The sequence below is a fragment of the Diuraphis noxia genome, unplaced genomic scaffold, assembly GCF_037042655.1.
Source record: "Diuraphis noxia isolate RWA-SAM2 unplaced genomic scaffold, SU_Dnox_SAM2 contig0005, whole genome shotgun sequence".
In the NCBI taxonomy this organism is placed as follows: Eukaryota; Metazoa; Arthropoda; class Insecta; order Hemiptera; family Aphididae; genus Diuraphis; species Diuraphis noxia.
The window spans coordinates 42,499,204-42,514,223 of record NW_028301715.1 but is presented as its reverse complement, the minus strand read 5'-3'; the positions used below and the strand labels follow the sequence as shown (position 1 = coordinate 42,514,223).

The window sequence follows — 15,020 nt, the reverse complement described above, 5'->3', positions numbered from 1 at the left end:
AAGGAAAAAAAAATATATATTATTATTATCATTTAAAATAAGATTCGAATACAATAATTACAGCTGTTACGTTATCATTTTATTATTATCAATGTATTTAAATACGGGCGCCAAAAGGACAAAACAACCTAAAAACGTAACTGCGATTTAATTTTAAGTTATTTCTAAAATTGTAGGGGTTATTCGGAATTTTCATAAAATTTAGTTCAATTATACGTTTATTTATATGCAACGTAAAAACGCAACATTTAAGTTAAACTCGTAAAAATTTCATAGGTTTTAAGGTAACGGTAAATTATAGAACTCGGTGACATTAAAAAACCATGAAAGATATTGTACTTTGTGGCTATCTTTAACGAAAGTTTTATATCAAAACATTATATGCGTATTATTTATGTTAGTTAAATGCATGTTTGTGAAAAATGTTTAAATTATTATGAATAAATATTAATTTATTATTTATAAATTATTTTGACTCTTCACATTAAACCACTCATTCTGCAGTTAGTAATATTCTATATTTATTATTATTTTTTATAAATACTAAATCAAATCAACTATAAAACGAGGTTATAAAAATCTTCATTATAATAATTTTTTTTTTTTTATTATTAATTAAAGGCTTCAAATACAAATGTTTATTAGCCTACAATGGCTTACATGTTTAATTTATAATATAATGGAGATTTGATAGTTGTGATGTGCTGTCTTTGGTTCTTGTATTATATGTTGGTTGTAAGATCGGCCATCTTGATGAAGTTTACTATGTTTTTTTCTTGTCCTGGTCCGAGTGCGTCTTTGAGTGAGGAGGTGTTTATTTTTGCTTTTGATCTAGCGTTATGGTAAGTGGGGCATTCTAGGAATATATGTTTAACGGTGAGTTCGCAGTTGCATGTTTCACACCTGGGTTTGAGCTCTCTACGCATAAGATAGGAATGGGTGATTCTGGTATGTCCGATGCGTACTCTGGCGATCATGGTCTCTTCATGTCATGTAAGCTTGACTGGATTATAATTATTATATTAATTGAGAGTACAAATTAACCAACTATACACAAACTATATTATATTATTTCTGTACATAATAACTATATTATTGTAGACCAAACGCGCTCGCGATGGGTACTATTTTTATCTGTCGCTTATTGTGACGTAATTAGATTCGTTTCAACCTTTTGAACATCTAGTTCTTTTGAACATCTACTATCTAGTTTATCGGAATAAACCAAACATCAATAAAATTCGGATTTTACATAACTATTTGCGCGAACCGTAGATAATTTGTATGTTGATTCGCTGTACATAAGATTTATTATCTTACTGATCAATGATGCGTTTTAGCCCAACCCCTCATATTACCGGAACTCGCCCATCAACATTTAATTAAAACAAGTATGTTTTGCGCTCTCAGAGGGAATACTATATGATATAGTCTGGAAACGAATAGTAAAACAATCACAATTTATTATGATGTATTACCATCACAAAAAGTCACGCATCACGGGCGATTAGTGCGATAGGATTTTTAGAATAGTCTACGGTTTATAACTATATAACATGGATATTGGTATAACTGTGAAGTGAGTTTATAATCTTTGAATATTACGACGAGATATGGTGTATCGATACCATAAATAGTTATAAAATGCAATATCGCCAAAATTTTAAATATTGCTGTTTTCCACTCATTATATCCTTGTGAAATGAGTTTTTATTTAGTACAAAAAAGCTATAATACGAAATGGTCATGAAAAGCTTTAAATTTTAACTTAAATGATTAGTTAGATAAATTGAACAACATAATATTCAGTCATGTAAAATAAATATGACTCAGTTGCTGTGAAAATTGTGTGGATCTATATTTCCATTTTTTTAGTGGCAAAATGAAATAACATTTTGAATATTATATTGTACAGGGCTAAATTTTTAATATTTTTAGTATCTATACTTATAACTTAAAATTCATGAATTTTGATTCGTGGCTGCTGACTGTTTTTTTTTTTTTTTTAAATTTATTATGGTCATAGCGAAAAAAGGCGTCCACGTACCATGTCAGTTTTTTTAACGATACATATTATAGTTTTATCAGCCACAAATAACGAAGTTCGACTATAATACAATTATTTTTACTCATTATATATAGCGTTCGGACGGTAACCACATCAGTTAGTCTGCTGTGGTTAACTGATTGCTAATCGGTGACTCAGGTTTTCAGCAAAGGTCGTTGTATGATCAAGATATCAGTTTATATAGTATAAAATAAAAATATTATCTAAGTATATTATGCACGTTTCATTGTGCACAGTGAATTTGACCACTCCTGAACGAGTACGAGAGCGGTGCGGCGTAGTCGCGTTAAACTTCTGCACTCACGAGATTATAATATACTATAGAGACGAACAATATCTTACCGGATATCCCGGTGACGAGGAGGGCAATGACCAAAGTTAGACCAGAGGAAGATTTACCATACAAATACAACCAAATGTATACACGCACATATTACGCTTAAACAATATTATACATTAACTTACTGGCCTTCGTTGCGCGGCACGCTAACTGAGTGTATAATATTATACTCTCATACATACATACATATACCTACATATATGTATATATAATATCCTACTCAGATATTATGGGTGAGTGCGTGTGCGAGTACAGTTACTACATATTATATGCTGGTAATTGGAGGATTTGGAATTTGGGTTATAATAACATATACATTATACATATGCATAGCGTGTGTTATCCATAACAAGAAATTTTGAGAGAATTGATGGATGATTATCATTATTATCTTTATTGCAATACTCCACCGTGCTATGTCCGTGAGGTTAGGTTAAGAGTCTCTTGAATATCGTGAGGTTGCCAATGTAGTTAATGAACATAACGATAACGATAAAGGTAAATTATTATTATTATTACCATAGTAAGTTGTATATAGTGTGTACCGCACGCATGTCATCGCGACGATTAAGTTCCAAGTGTAAGTCTGTTTTCGAAATAATTTTAATGATTTATAGTTAGGTACTTACTGAGTTGTCCCATTTCGGCGGTGAAAACTATACGCTACTCGGTGGTAGGCCAGACAAAAGTTCGGGGTGATAGCTTATGTTGAGGAAATATGATATTTTATTAAACGCCATTATGATACACCGAAGCATCAAGGTAAATGGAAAAAGCAGGTATATCAAAAGCATCTAAAAGCTAAATACTTTCACCACGATATTATAAAGTTCTAAACTTTAATTCACACAAAGATTGTTTCACAACTTAAAACTGACATAATATTCGATAATAAAACCAATTTTAACGACATAACTCAATGTATATAATTTCCAGTTTTTAAATTACACTAAGTATGTTTAGTGTAGTGCTTGCTGTGAAATCTCAGTGGACGAAGACATTTCATAATATTTCATGATAATAAACCAAGAAATCCAGAGAGGGGGGAAAGGGAGAACTATCAATATAATCAATAGTTTCGAAATATTCATTGCAATATGAACGTTCCAAACCTCAAATTATACTATGATTGACTTAATAAGTATTGTCGTGATATTTAATCGCTAATAAAGACAAACTTTGATAACAACTCATCATAAGGCTGCTAATTTTTAAAATACACAATATAATAAGATTTTTCTTAATATCCCACTGTTATAGCATTCCTGATTTAATGAAAAAATGTAATTACCGAAATAATATATATGTATAATATTTTACGTTTTATTTACACTATTACATTTATTACGTTTTAATTAGTTTTTTTTGAGCTTATAGACTAAGTAAATCTACCTTATATTCTAGGATATATATCGTAATTTTATAACAAATTATTAAAATATTAATTATAAACACTAAACAATTTAATGATGAATAATTATTCAAATTACTAGTAACGTGTATTCTATTAAAATTTGGTTTTCGCTTACTTAAATTAAATCTAAATTTAGTAAGTAGGTATATATCTTGGAGTAAAATAAAATAAATATGTCAATATAAAATCACATTATTGCTTATTTAGCAAACTTATCGTAGTCCATTAAATATTTCTATATGATATAAGTCCTTAAAAATGTTTACTTTTAAACAAAATTTACAACAATCTCACAATATATCAAGAATACGACACCTATTTTATAAAATCAATAAAAGATAACTTGATACAATTTTGATCGATTATCATGGCTTTGAATTACAATAATAAATAATTATAAAAATAAAAATAAAACCTACATACTGAATATTCGCTTTTTTGGGTGATAGCAACAACTCTTCTCACAGATTTTAGTCCTGAGTAAAAGATTTGCATGAACCAATTGGCGAAGACTTGTGATGATTGGCCACCATACAACGTAGAGATTTAATTTAACACCTCGAAGAAATTTGACACAATTCAGTGTTAATTTTAAATCGTTTTGATGTTCATCGTTACGTCAAGTACTTTTCACGAAGTGTTTATGTAATTATGATGTGATTTTTTATTTGACATAATATGTACTGATTTTTATTTTGTAATTTAATTATTATATAGGTAATTTGTCCTGGAAATATGACCGTAGTCCGTAATACAGCAGACTATGTTTAGAATATATTATATGTGTTTTATTAATAATCATACGATTTCATCTGAAAATAAACTATTTTCGACTACCACGTTGAATAATGAATACAGAAAAACGGAAAACGCATAACATTGTTAAATAAATCAACATTTTCATTTTGTTTTCGTTTAATCTTACAACAATTACAAAAAAGCAAACCGCGTTTCGTTTCAATCATTTAAAATTTGAAATTCAAGAATTTTTCCAGCGTCTATCTCAAATTATTATTTTAATATATTTTATGAAAATGACAACGGAAAATGTGAAATTAAAATAACCACAGACCAACGCTTGAAAACACAAAAATAAAAACAAAGTCAACCATAAGAGGAGGAGGAGATAAATAAATATATAATATAAACCTACATACCTACATAAAAAAAAAATTTCGCCGAGTGAGGTATATCACTCGTCGTCGACGTTATCGTTTTTTTGATTGAAAATATTCGTAAAAAAAGGGTAAAATACCCTTGTGCAGAGCTGTGTACATGAGTAATCCGGTTACGGCTATTAATCCGTGTGGTGTAATTGGAAAGCTATTCGAATGACAGTCACGATAATAATTTATAAAATATATATTTTATTGAAATGGGAATTAGCAATGTACATGCTTCCAGTCAGTATGTGAAACAAGGTGGCTCACGCGATACATTTAAAACATCTGTTTTGACGAATAGTAGATACCTGCTGTATGCATAACCACAGTACGCGAGGTCGACGTTTAATACCCATGTATGAACAAATTAAAATAATAGAATTTGGGTTTTGGGTGCTGACGAATTTGAATCTGTTGAAGGTATTCTAGTTTTCTCTAGTTTCTGAATCACAACAAATTTCCGCCTATGGATATCACATCCAAATTTAAATAGTAATGTGTTGCTCATTTTTGATTTTCATTTGAAAATATTTATATCGTTAAAATAATTATTTAAAATTACCTATGTATGAGTGTCTAATATTGTTATCTCTTAAAAGTTTAAGATATTATGCTGAATATGTTTTAGTTTACGTTAAGTAATTTATAAAGTCTTTTTTTATCCACAGCTCGAAATTCTGTTGAATATTTATGCAAATTTTATTGAACGAGTGCGAATATTTTTTATTTTGGGTATTAATTACCACTGATAAACTAACTTTGAATCGCACACGAGACACGCAACGATAGTATTTCGGTATTTGCAGTGAATTGTGTCCAATGCAATAGATAGTTTCTGTATACAAAATAAAAGATTAAGAATTCCTGAAAATCATTTTTTATTTGTTGAACTTAGTTAAATAGGCGTTTTCCATTCGATTCTGAAGTTTTTTATGACCAAGCTTATCACTATATCACGACTAATATAGATGTCCACACGATAAATTCTGCTGGACGTAACTGGAAGTATACGACATAATATTTGAACGGTGTAAAATCGTTAAATTGTCATAATCGCGTCATAATAATAATATTGTTTGACATGAAGTGCACTGGCAGAGACACTACGTGGATGATGGCATGAATCCGCATCTCGAAGAGGCGATACTTTACGCTCTCTTCTATTTACCGCAGTGATAGCGATGGTGGTTGGTTAAAACTTGTAGGTTGATCACACCGACCTACATTGTACAGCATCAACTGGAGCTCCTGGACGTTAATCACCGGGGAGTTTTAAACTCCGGTAAGAGCACAGTGTGCCATTAATCCAAAATGTACGGGAGATGCTAGCAGTTGCAACGGGCGGTCAGGCGTTATACCGGGCAGGATAACTCAACCACCGTTTTATTAATGACCTAACACTTGTTAGGCGATCTTCTCGCCAGTACACATTACTCTCGCAGATTTTGGTCTGAAATGATTTGAAGATCAGTCGTGAACGGTTTGCGGGGGAAGGGATGGTTGTAGCTTATTATACTTTCACGCGTGGCGTGTGACGGGCTAACGCGTGGGGAATTAACGCGAACGTGGAGTGCAAAACTCTTGACACCACCGAGCTGCGGCCATCGCGACGGAGGAAAGGAGAATGAGATCGACACGGCAGAAGGAACGGCGATTAGAACGATAAAAAGGATGGTGATGGTTAAGGTGAAAGGGGGGATACTAATCGAGCTAGACGACGATATACTTTCATGAAACATCATAACATTACAGTAATCGGTTGTATGCACTTCGATAGTCGGGTCACGACGTTTTTATAAATTAAATATTCGGACGCACGCCAAAGGACGGACGTATGTAATCTCCGCCACAAGTACCATTTTTTACTGTAAACTCCGCCACCGAAAAGTGAAATAAAATATATCAAAATCAATCCAATAGTATAAAATAATTATTAACCTAGCAGCTAAGTGTATACAATTTATATAAAATAGGTAGGTAGTAATATAAATTCACAATTTTCATAATAAACAATCGTTATAATAGTCCAAAAATATATAGTCATTGTAGTTATGTTGAGTATGTAAACTAAAATGATGTGGAACAACTTGCAAATATTCTAAGTATAGTATTAATTCATCAGTGTACCTATTTATAGCATTCTGTAACACTTTCATTTTTAAAATTTTTTTCTTTGGATTTAGCCAATATCATGAAATAATTAGTGTAGATAAATTTTAAGTTCATTAAATTGACCGTGTAAAATATTTTGTGGTAAGTTATATTAGCTGTACATATTATAAAAAAATTGATTATTTATATATTTTTTTTTTTAATTTAAAAAGTTGAGTGACTATTTAATTTGTAATTTTTTTGTTTTATTATGATATTATGAACTATTAGTGATAATGATAATATTGATTATTGAATACAATATTTCGTTAACTATAAAGTCACTGAAATATGTGGTTACAGCCGTTACAGGTCAACTTAGTTAAATATGCAACGTTATTGCTTTATTTTATATTTTTCTGGCCTTCTTTTCATTACTTATATTGCGACAATATTCAATAGATACACTATAAATAATGTTTAATAACGATTTCCCTGTGAAATTGTTTGGTAAATTACCAAAAATATTTTTAAGTGAACAGCAAAAATACATATATACAAATTTGAAATTATTTAAACTTCGAATAAAGTATATTCGATATTCGGATATATATTACTAAAAAAATAAGGATATAAACGTATAAAATTCATAATTTAATATTATTACGATCTCGTGACGTTTAATATAATATTATTGTTGTTTCGTAATATCTTCATTTAAAATATTATCATGTTATGTGTTATGCTCAACCATCATAAATTTATTGCAGTAAACAGCACAATTTCATACGTACACACATAAAGACCATGTATATTATATTTGTTTGTTTAATATGCACGCAGGCAATTTTTTTTACTATCATTCCGCGATATAATATAATATATTTTTTTATTCTGTCGGCCGTATATCTTTCCAAGGATCATGAGCTGGCGTTCCCAAAGAAATAATAATAATAATAATAATAAATATGTTACATTTTTAGTTTTATTGTATATTAAAATCAGTCACACGCGGACAGCCAAGTTGAATGCAACGTTTTTATGCCTCCGCGCTATAATGTTTAAAGTAGTGTCCTTTAAACTTGTCGGAATTTTTCATACGCAGTTTTTAGAGCAGTTGTTGACCCCGATGTCTACCAGCTGCAAAAATCAATCTTCATATGTGAAAATAGATTTAAGTTTACTATGTATACGTATCGTAGTGCATGGTTATATAATATACCTAATCTCACTACAAAGCATCGCCGCGATTACGATGATATTATAATTATTGTTAGTATTATAATCAACGTTTCGTGTTTCTCCGAATGTATTGTACTTAATAAAATTATTGTTATTATTTTAATATATTTAACACTTTTTTACAACGTCATTCTATGTGATCCACTATTTGTCGTCTCGTTTTTATATTGTATTATGCAATATGCACCTACAAACTAAATCACTGGTGTTTTGATTGCATTGCTCTATTACCCATATAATTGTGTTAAGAATACCTCCTATGTATTTTATTCAAAAGACAAAAGCACACGTACTAGCTATAAATTATTACCTTAGACTCGCGCGTAGTAAAATATTCAACGATAGCAATACGCGTTGTACACCTGTTGTTAGGGTAGGCAGTACTTTGAATGTATTTATTTTTGTGTACGATTAGCGTAAATGTTTAATAATCCCCCACCTCCCCTCAAAAAAAACTTATTTTGAATAATGGGATTCACAAATAATGTGAATAATTTATTTACTTAGAAAATGATCTCATTCGGGAATCGTTTTCTATATTCGTCGCATTAAAAAAACAACAACGACAGCATCGTATAGATTAGCGTTTGGTATAATATCCATTATGTGCTATAGACGATGATGAAGATCTGGTCGTTTGATTTGATTTAAATCATATACATATCTGCTATTTACTAAGAACTTGATTTAGAGAAATTATAGTTGCATTTTGATGAATTTGATTTGTAAGGTTTGTTAAAGACCATAGTAACGGTTTACTTTAAGATTAATTTTCAGCAATCAAGTTATATCATTATAGCATTGATATATTCTGCAATTCAATATTACACATCATCATACTATAATATAAACGTAGCATGGGAATAAGCTTGGTTTATCGTTTTTAGTTATTAAATTCTGGAAACTCAATCCATTTCCATTTGAAATTCTCTTCTGAATTACCCTTAACCTTAATAAAGAAATATGATAAATTGAATACAATTTTTATTTGTTGCTATTTTTGATTTTTTTAGGGTATATTTATAGAGCATATTTTACGGGTTTTTTGGTCATATTATAGCGCATATTTTAGGATTTTTAATTCTATAAAATCCGAACCCTGCTTATTACATCAATATTAGTATAATTATAGTATCATAATAATATTATAATATAGGTAATATAATATATTGTATGTATATATTTCAGTGGATAATACAAAAAAAAAAACCGTAAACGTCGAGTCGTATAATAAAAATAGCTACAAACACCTAAATATTATATAACAATGATTTGTTGTGTTTTTTATAAATTAGGTACCTAGTACCTACCTATCGATAATTTCCACAGTAAATATTATTTCTGATAATTTATTTCACTGCCCCAATTCGAAGTTGTTATCAAATTAATGTTATATTTCATGTCTCCCATTGAATCGTGGCTAATATTTCAATTGGTTTCAAAATGTAATTATTTTTAATTTTACGAGCACACTCGAAACTCAGACTTCTACACAGATGTTGAGCGAAATATAGAATTGAAAAGCCGTATGAGTGTAGTGTTATTACTGACCAAACAATGTTTAACAAGCTGCTACTGTTTTCGTAATTGATAACTCAGATTTGTTTCAAAGTATTATTTTCCAACAAGATCATTCATGGAATAAATTTAACGTTTCGCTGCATTCGTTCAACGCGTTTTTGCACAACTACATGTATAAGATTAATAACGGTATTATTGTTTTCAATTCAATCATATTGTCAGTGCTTGAAAACCCTCCCCAACTATTACTACGGTGCTTGTGTTCATCATAAGTTATAGATTTGTGAAAATATTATTCATATTATAAAAATCTACTGTGATAGAAACAATTTTTCAAAAGCATTTCAGTCGGAAAATTAAGATCGATATGTGTGGAAGTGCGCCGTGGAGAGCGAACATTTTTAAATATCATGATGATAGTGTGACTAATTATTATTAGTCTTACTTCCATTTTAAATCGTTTTCGTTTGAACGGTACCCATTTTTCGGGTACACACGAATCGGTGTATCCGAATTGGTTCCCAAACGTCCGAATTGGTTCCCGGGTTGTTACGAAGGGTATATCCGAATTGGTTCCCGGGTTGTTACGAAGGGTATATCCGAATTGGTTCCCGGGTTGTTCCGAAGGGTATATCCGAATTGGTTCCCGGGAAAAAGCATTTTCAATTTTCCTTCCCATTTTATACAGACTTAGGACTGTCTACATATTATGCAGGTATGGTTAAAAATTTGTCACGAATGTCATTAAAAAAAATAATACATAATACATATAATAATAATAATACAGTTTTTCAATTCGTCAATTTTTCTTTTTTTATAAGTATAATATTTTGGTATGTGTTTTGCTTTTGTCACAAATGTCATTAAAAAAAAATAAAAATTATATAGTTTTTCAATTCGTCAATTTTTCTTTTTTTATAAGTATAATAGTTAGGTATGTATTAATAAAAAATGAATAAGGTAAAAATTTGCAACAAACACTTTTTATAAATTCTAATTTAGTTATTAGTAATAACTTATTACATTACTTTTGTATTTGTCCATTTCTATTTTTATAGAAATTATTATTATGATTATAGTTTCTTGTCTACCTATTATTTATTCATTAGAATATAGGGAACCAATTCAGATGTGTTCCGTTTACCTAGAATATCGGGAACCAATTCGGATGTGTGTCTCGTGGAATGTCGGGAACCAATTCGGATGTCAATTTTCAGGTATGGGAACCAATTCGGATGCAGCGACACGAATTGCGTACCAAAACAGGTAGACGAACCTTTTTGAACGAATTGCGTCCCATACGCAATTCGTGTTAGTTATTCATCTACAGTTAATATTATTGTAAGTGGTTCCTAAAACGATATTGTCACAATAAAGATATGCCAAGTTATATAAAAATAATGAAATTTAATTGTAAAAATATAATAATGTAATAATTAATCACATACCTATTTATAAAAAATTAAAATTGAACTGTAAAAAATATAATACTTTAATATAAATTATAAGTCATAAGTCCATAGTTACTTATCGATTGGGAAGTCCGTATAGTCCTTAATATTTTTATCGAAAATATCCATCTGGTCGGAGCTATTGCTTTACAATGCGTATACCGTCGCTTGTCCATCGAACTAAAAATGCTTTGGTTTATTTTTAATTCGATAGAAAACCCCGCGAAATACGCTGCGTTCGAAACGCGGCTAATACGCCGTGTATAGCTCCGGCCTAAAAGTACAAACCACTAAAAATAAGTTTTCATATAATAATAAATATTAAATTATTATTATTTTGTTAAAAATTTTAAAATAAATTTTAAAACCACTGGAAACCTCAAAAAATGTTAAGTGATGAAAAGGTAACACGAATTGCGTCCGGGACGCAATTCGTTCAAAAAGGTTCGTCTACCTGTTTTGGTATGCAATTCGTGTGCACCGCATTTTTCACACTTTTTATTTGACATGATTGATCTTCCATAGATATTTCATCAGTTGGATAAATATATTCAGAAAATTACCTATCTCAATATAATTTATTAAGAAACATAAAGTCATAATATTTCCAGTGTTATACGTTGTTGTTTAAAGATATTATCGTCCGTGCCACCTAATCCATTCTACTCATCTACTCATCTTCAGCACACTCTATAAACTTTATGCACTATTAAACACACACACACACACATACACTTCTACAATAAATAATGTTTTATCTGGTTAAATGATGGTAACATTACTGTATGAATTTGGTCATACTTATTAATGGATCACCGTCTAATAGTATTTTATAACCTATATATACTTAACGTGTTGTTTCGGAAAAACTGCCAGTACCTACTAATAAATAATTTAATTAATTATATACTTTTATCGCTGTTATGGTATTTCAACGGCCTTTAAAATATGAAAAATTATTTATTGTCGTTTCTGCAGAAAGTACACGACACGTTCACGCAAACACACTCGAAGCATCCAATATTATTATAAAATATTATGTTTCCTTTAATCAATCGCGTATCAGTAAATTATCACGATGTCCTACAAAAAAATATAATTAATGAAAGTCGAATGTGCTCAATCATTATAATATTATTATATAAAGTTGTCTACACTTTGAGTCTATATACTCTTGAAATCAAAATTAATTTCTACATGAATAAATACAATTTTTTTTCGATTTTATTTACTAAAACCATAATTGTCATACTATTTCAAGGTATTCTGTAAATATACATTTTATATGGTTACATATTTATAAAATAAAAAAAATCTAACTATATCACAGTTATTACTTATTTAATGCATAACTGTTTCATTATTTTATTTAAAAGGAAATCTGCAATGTGTTTTGAAAGTTGTTATTTTATAATTTTTAATAAGTAAATTTACAATCGAATCACTGAATACTAATTGTACTTTTTTTTAATTAACTCAGTCACAAGGACACAATATTTTGTTGTTGCGTTACGAATATGCCAAATACCATGTAAAATGATTTTACTCAATGGAATTCACGTTTTATGAAATTGCACATAATATTATATTTATTCTTATATAAGTTTAAAAATGTATTAGTGAAGTATTCAAAATTATGTTAAATAATTAATAAAAAGATAAAACAATTACTGGTGTGGTGTAATATTATATGTTACTAAGTGGCACATAATAATTATTATTCTGTGAATTGATGGTTGAAATTAAATGACAAAAGTTGTCGTTTTCAACTTATATGTCATAGGTATCAATTTATAATAATTGAATCGAGAACTTTATACTACTATGTATTACTCAGAAGTGTGTTCTAAAGTCTAAATTATTATATTGTTTTGTCTAAGATATTTGTTGTTCATTATCAAAGTATTCTTTGTACAAGGTATAGGACGTTTTGAACTTATATTATAACGTATGCGTTCAGATGCCAAAAACAGGTGTTATCATAGTTGGACGGTAAAAGCAACGTTTATAACTTGAATATAAAGAAAGTCGAAATAGTTAACTGTCAGTATTAAAATAAAAAGAAAAAATACTTCTACACTAATTTTAAAATTCTTCGATCGCTATCAATATTTGTGGGCATTCAAATTTAAAAATGTATTATACATTATGTAACTGAAAGACCTGATAAATGAAAAGTGAAAATGTATACAATAATTATGTGCGGACACTAGCCTCGACTTGTGGTTATTTGGAGACGATAGTGTACCGGGATATGATAGGGTAACCAATTGATACTATTTAAGAAGGAATTGTTGGATAACTATATATTATACAGATATATTAAATATATTAATTACACACATGTGAATAGGGAGACACTTAATATCTAACATTTTAAATTAGATTTACAAATTAGCATATTGAATTTTATACCCACAGAGTAGATTTGAAAGAACGGCATTTAAAATTTTAGATTTAGTTTTAAAAGTTGAATAGAAAGTCAAATTATAATAATTGGTATACTATACTCTCAACAATATCATCCATATTGCTCTAATATCTTCTTAACGTGTTTTTTATTTTAAATAAAAAAATAAAAAATTGTATACCTTACTTGTTACATAAATATCTATAAAATAAAATATAGACAAAAAAAGTAAAAATTGATTATAAAGAAATTCATGTATCAGATATTTCTTTTACACATTTTTTTTATATCATAATAATGTACAATATGTATAATATGGGAATTGTTTGCGGAATTAACTTTTTATAAAATATATAATATTATAATATTATACTCATCTCTTGATTACGTGTACCTATTAAATAGGTTATTAGATTGATTTTATATCGTCAATATTGAATATACATTCAAAATAACACGATACGTAGTATTAAATATAGGAGTTTCAATTTGTTTTAATTTTAACTTTTCAACACACCTACAATATTGTTATTATGTCTTGTAAAATACAACTATCCATAGTTTCTATTGGTTTAACTATTATTAAGTTGCATATAGTACAACGTTTTTGATTAATTGACTTAATACAGAGCAGCTATAATGGTTTTTAGATCAAATATATTTCGGTATTAATTTTGAAAATTATTGCTCTGACTAACGATAAATCGGAATTATTTTCTTTAAGACATCTCCACTAATATATTTTTGATAATAAAATCTTGAATGACTCTTTTTATTTTATTTTAACGTATATCAAATTATTTAATATTATAATCTCAATTCACTGCTTCTGCATTTTAACTTTTAAATTAGTTTATGAAAAATTAACAGTTATTATCTATTATGACTTATCTCAGTGTCGTAATATTTTTCCAGCAATGTCATGCTCTGACAGACGGTATAGTCCTGTTTTACAGTGATCATGTAATTAATCGATTTGTTATGTTTATGTAAAATTATTCAATTAGTAGTAGTTAAGTATACGTTTTTGAAATATTGTTTTCATAATTTATGCTTTGAATGTTACTAATACTATAACACTACAATTCTCGGTGAATTATGATTTTGGGGTAATTGTAAAATAACCTATTTATTTGACTCCATTATGAGTTCTTCTATACATTTCGCGTGTCAAATCGATATTGTAATAGTTATACTCAACGCTGAACTGTTATTCACAGCGTCCACCGTGAAAATGTATACAGATACGCTTCCAGATGGATACGAGTACTATTTTTTGGCTTTCTAAAATACATTCATAGCTAATAACGGTACATCAAA

The 15,020-nt window shown here is 29.0% G+C and overlaps 1 protein-coding gene across 4 annotated transcripts in view; it reads left to right on the top strand.

Annotated features, from left to right (window-relative positions):
* LOC107166174 (zwei Ig domain protein zig-8-like) overlaps positions 1 to 15,020 on the top strand; it is a 417,908-nt gene that overhangs the window by 311,702 nt on the left and 91,186 nt on the right. The gene's annotated exons all lie outside the window — the stretch shown is intronic.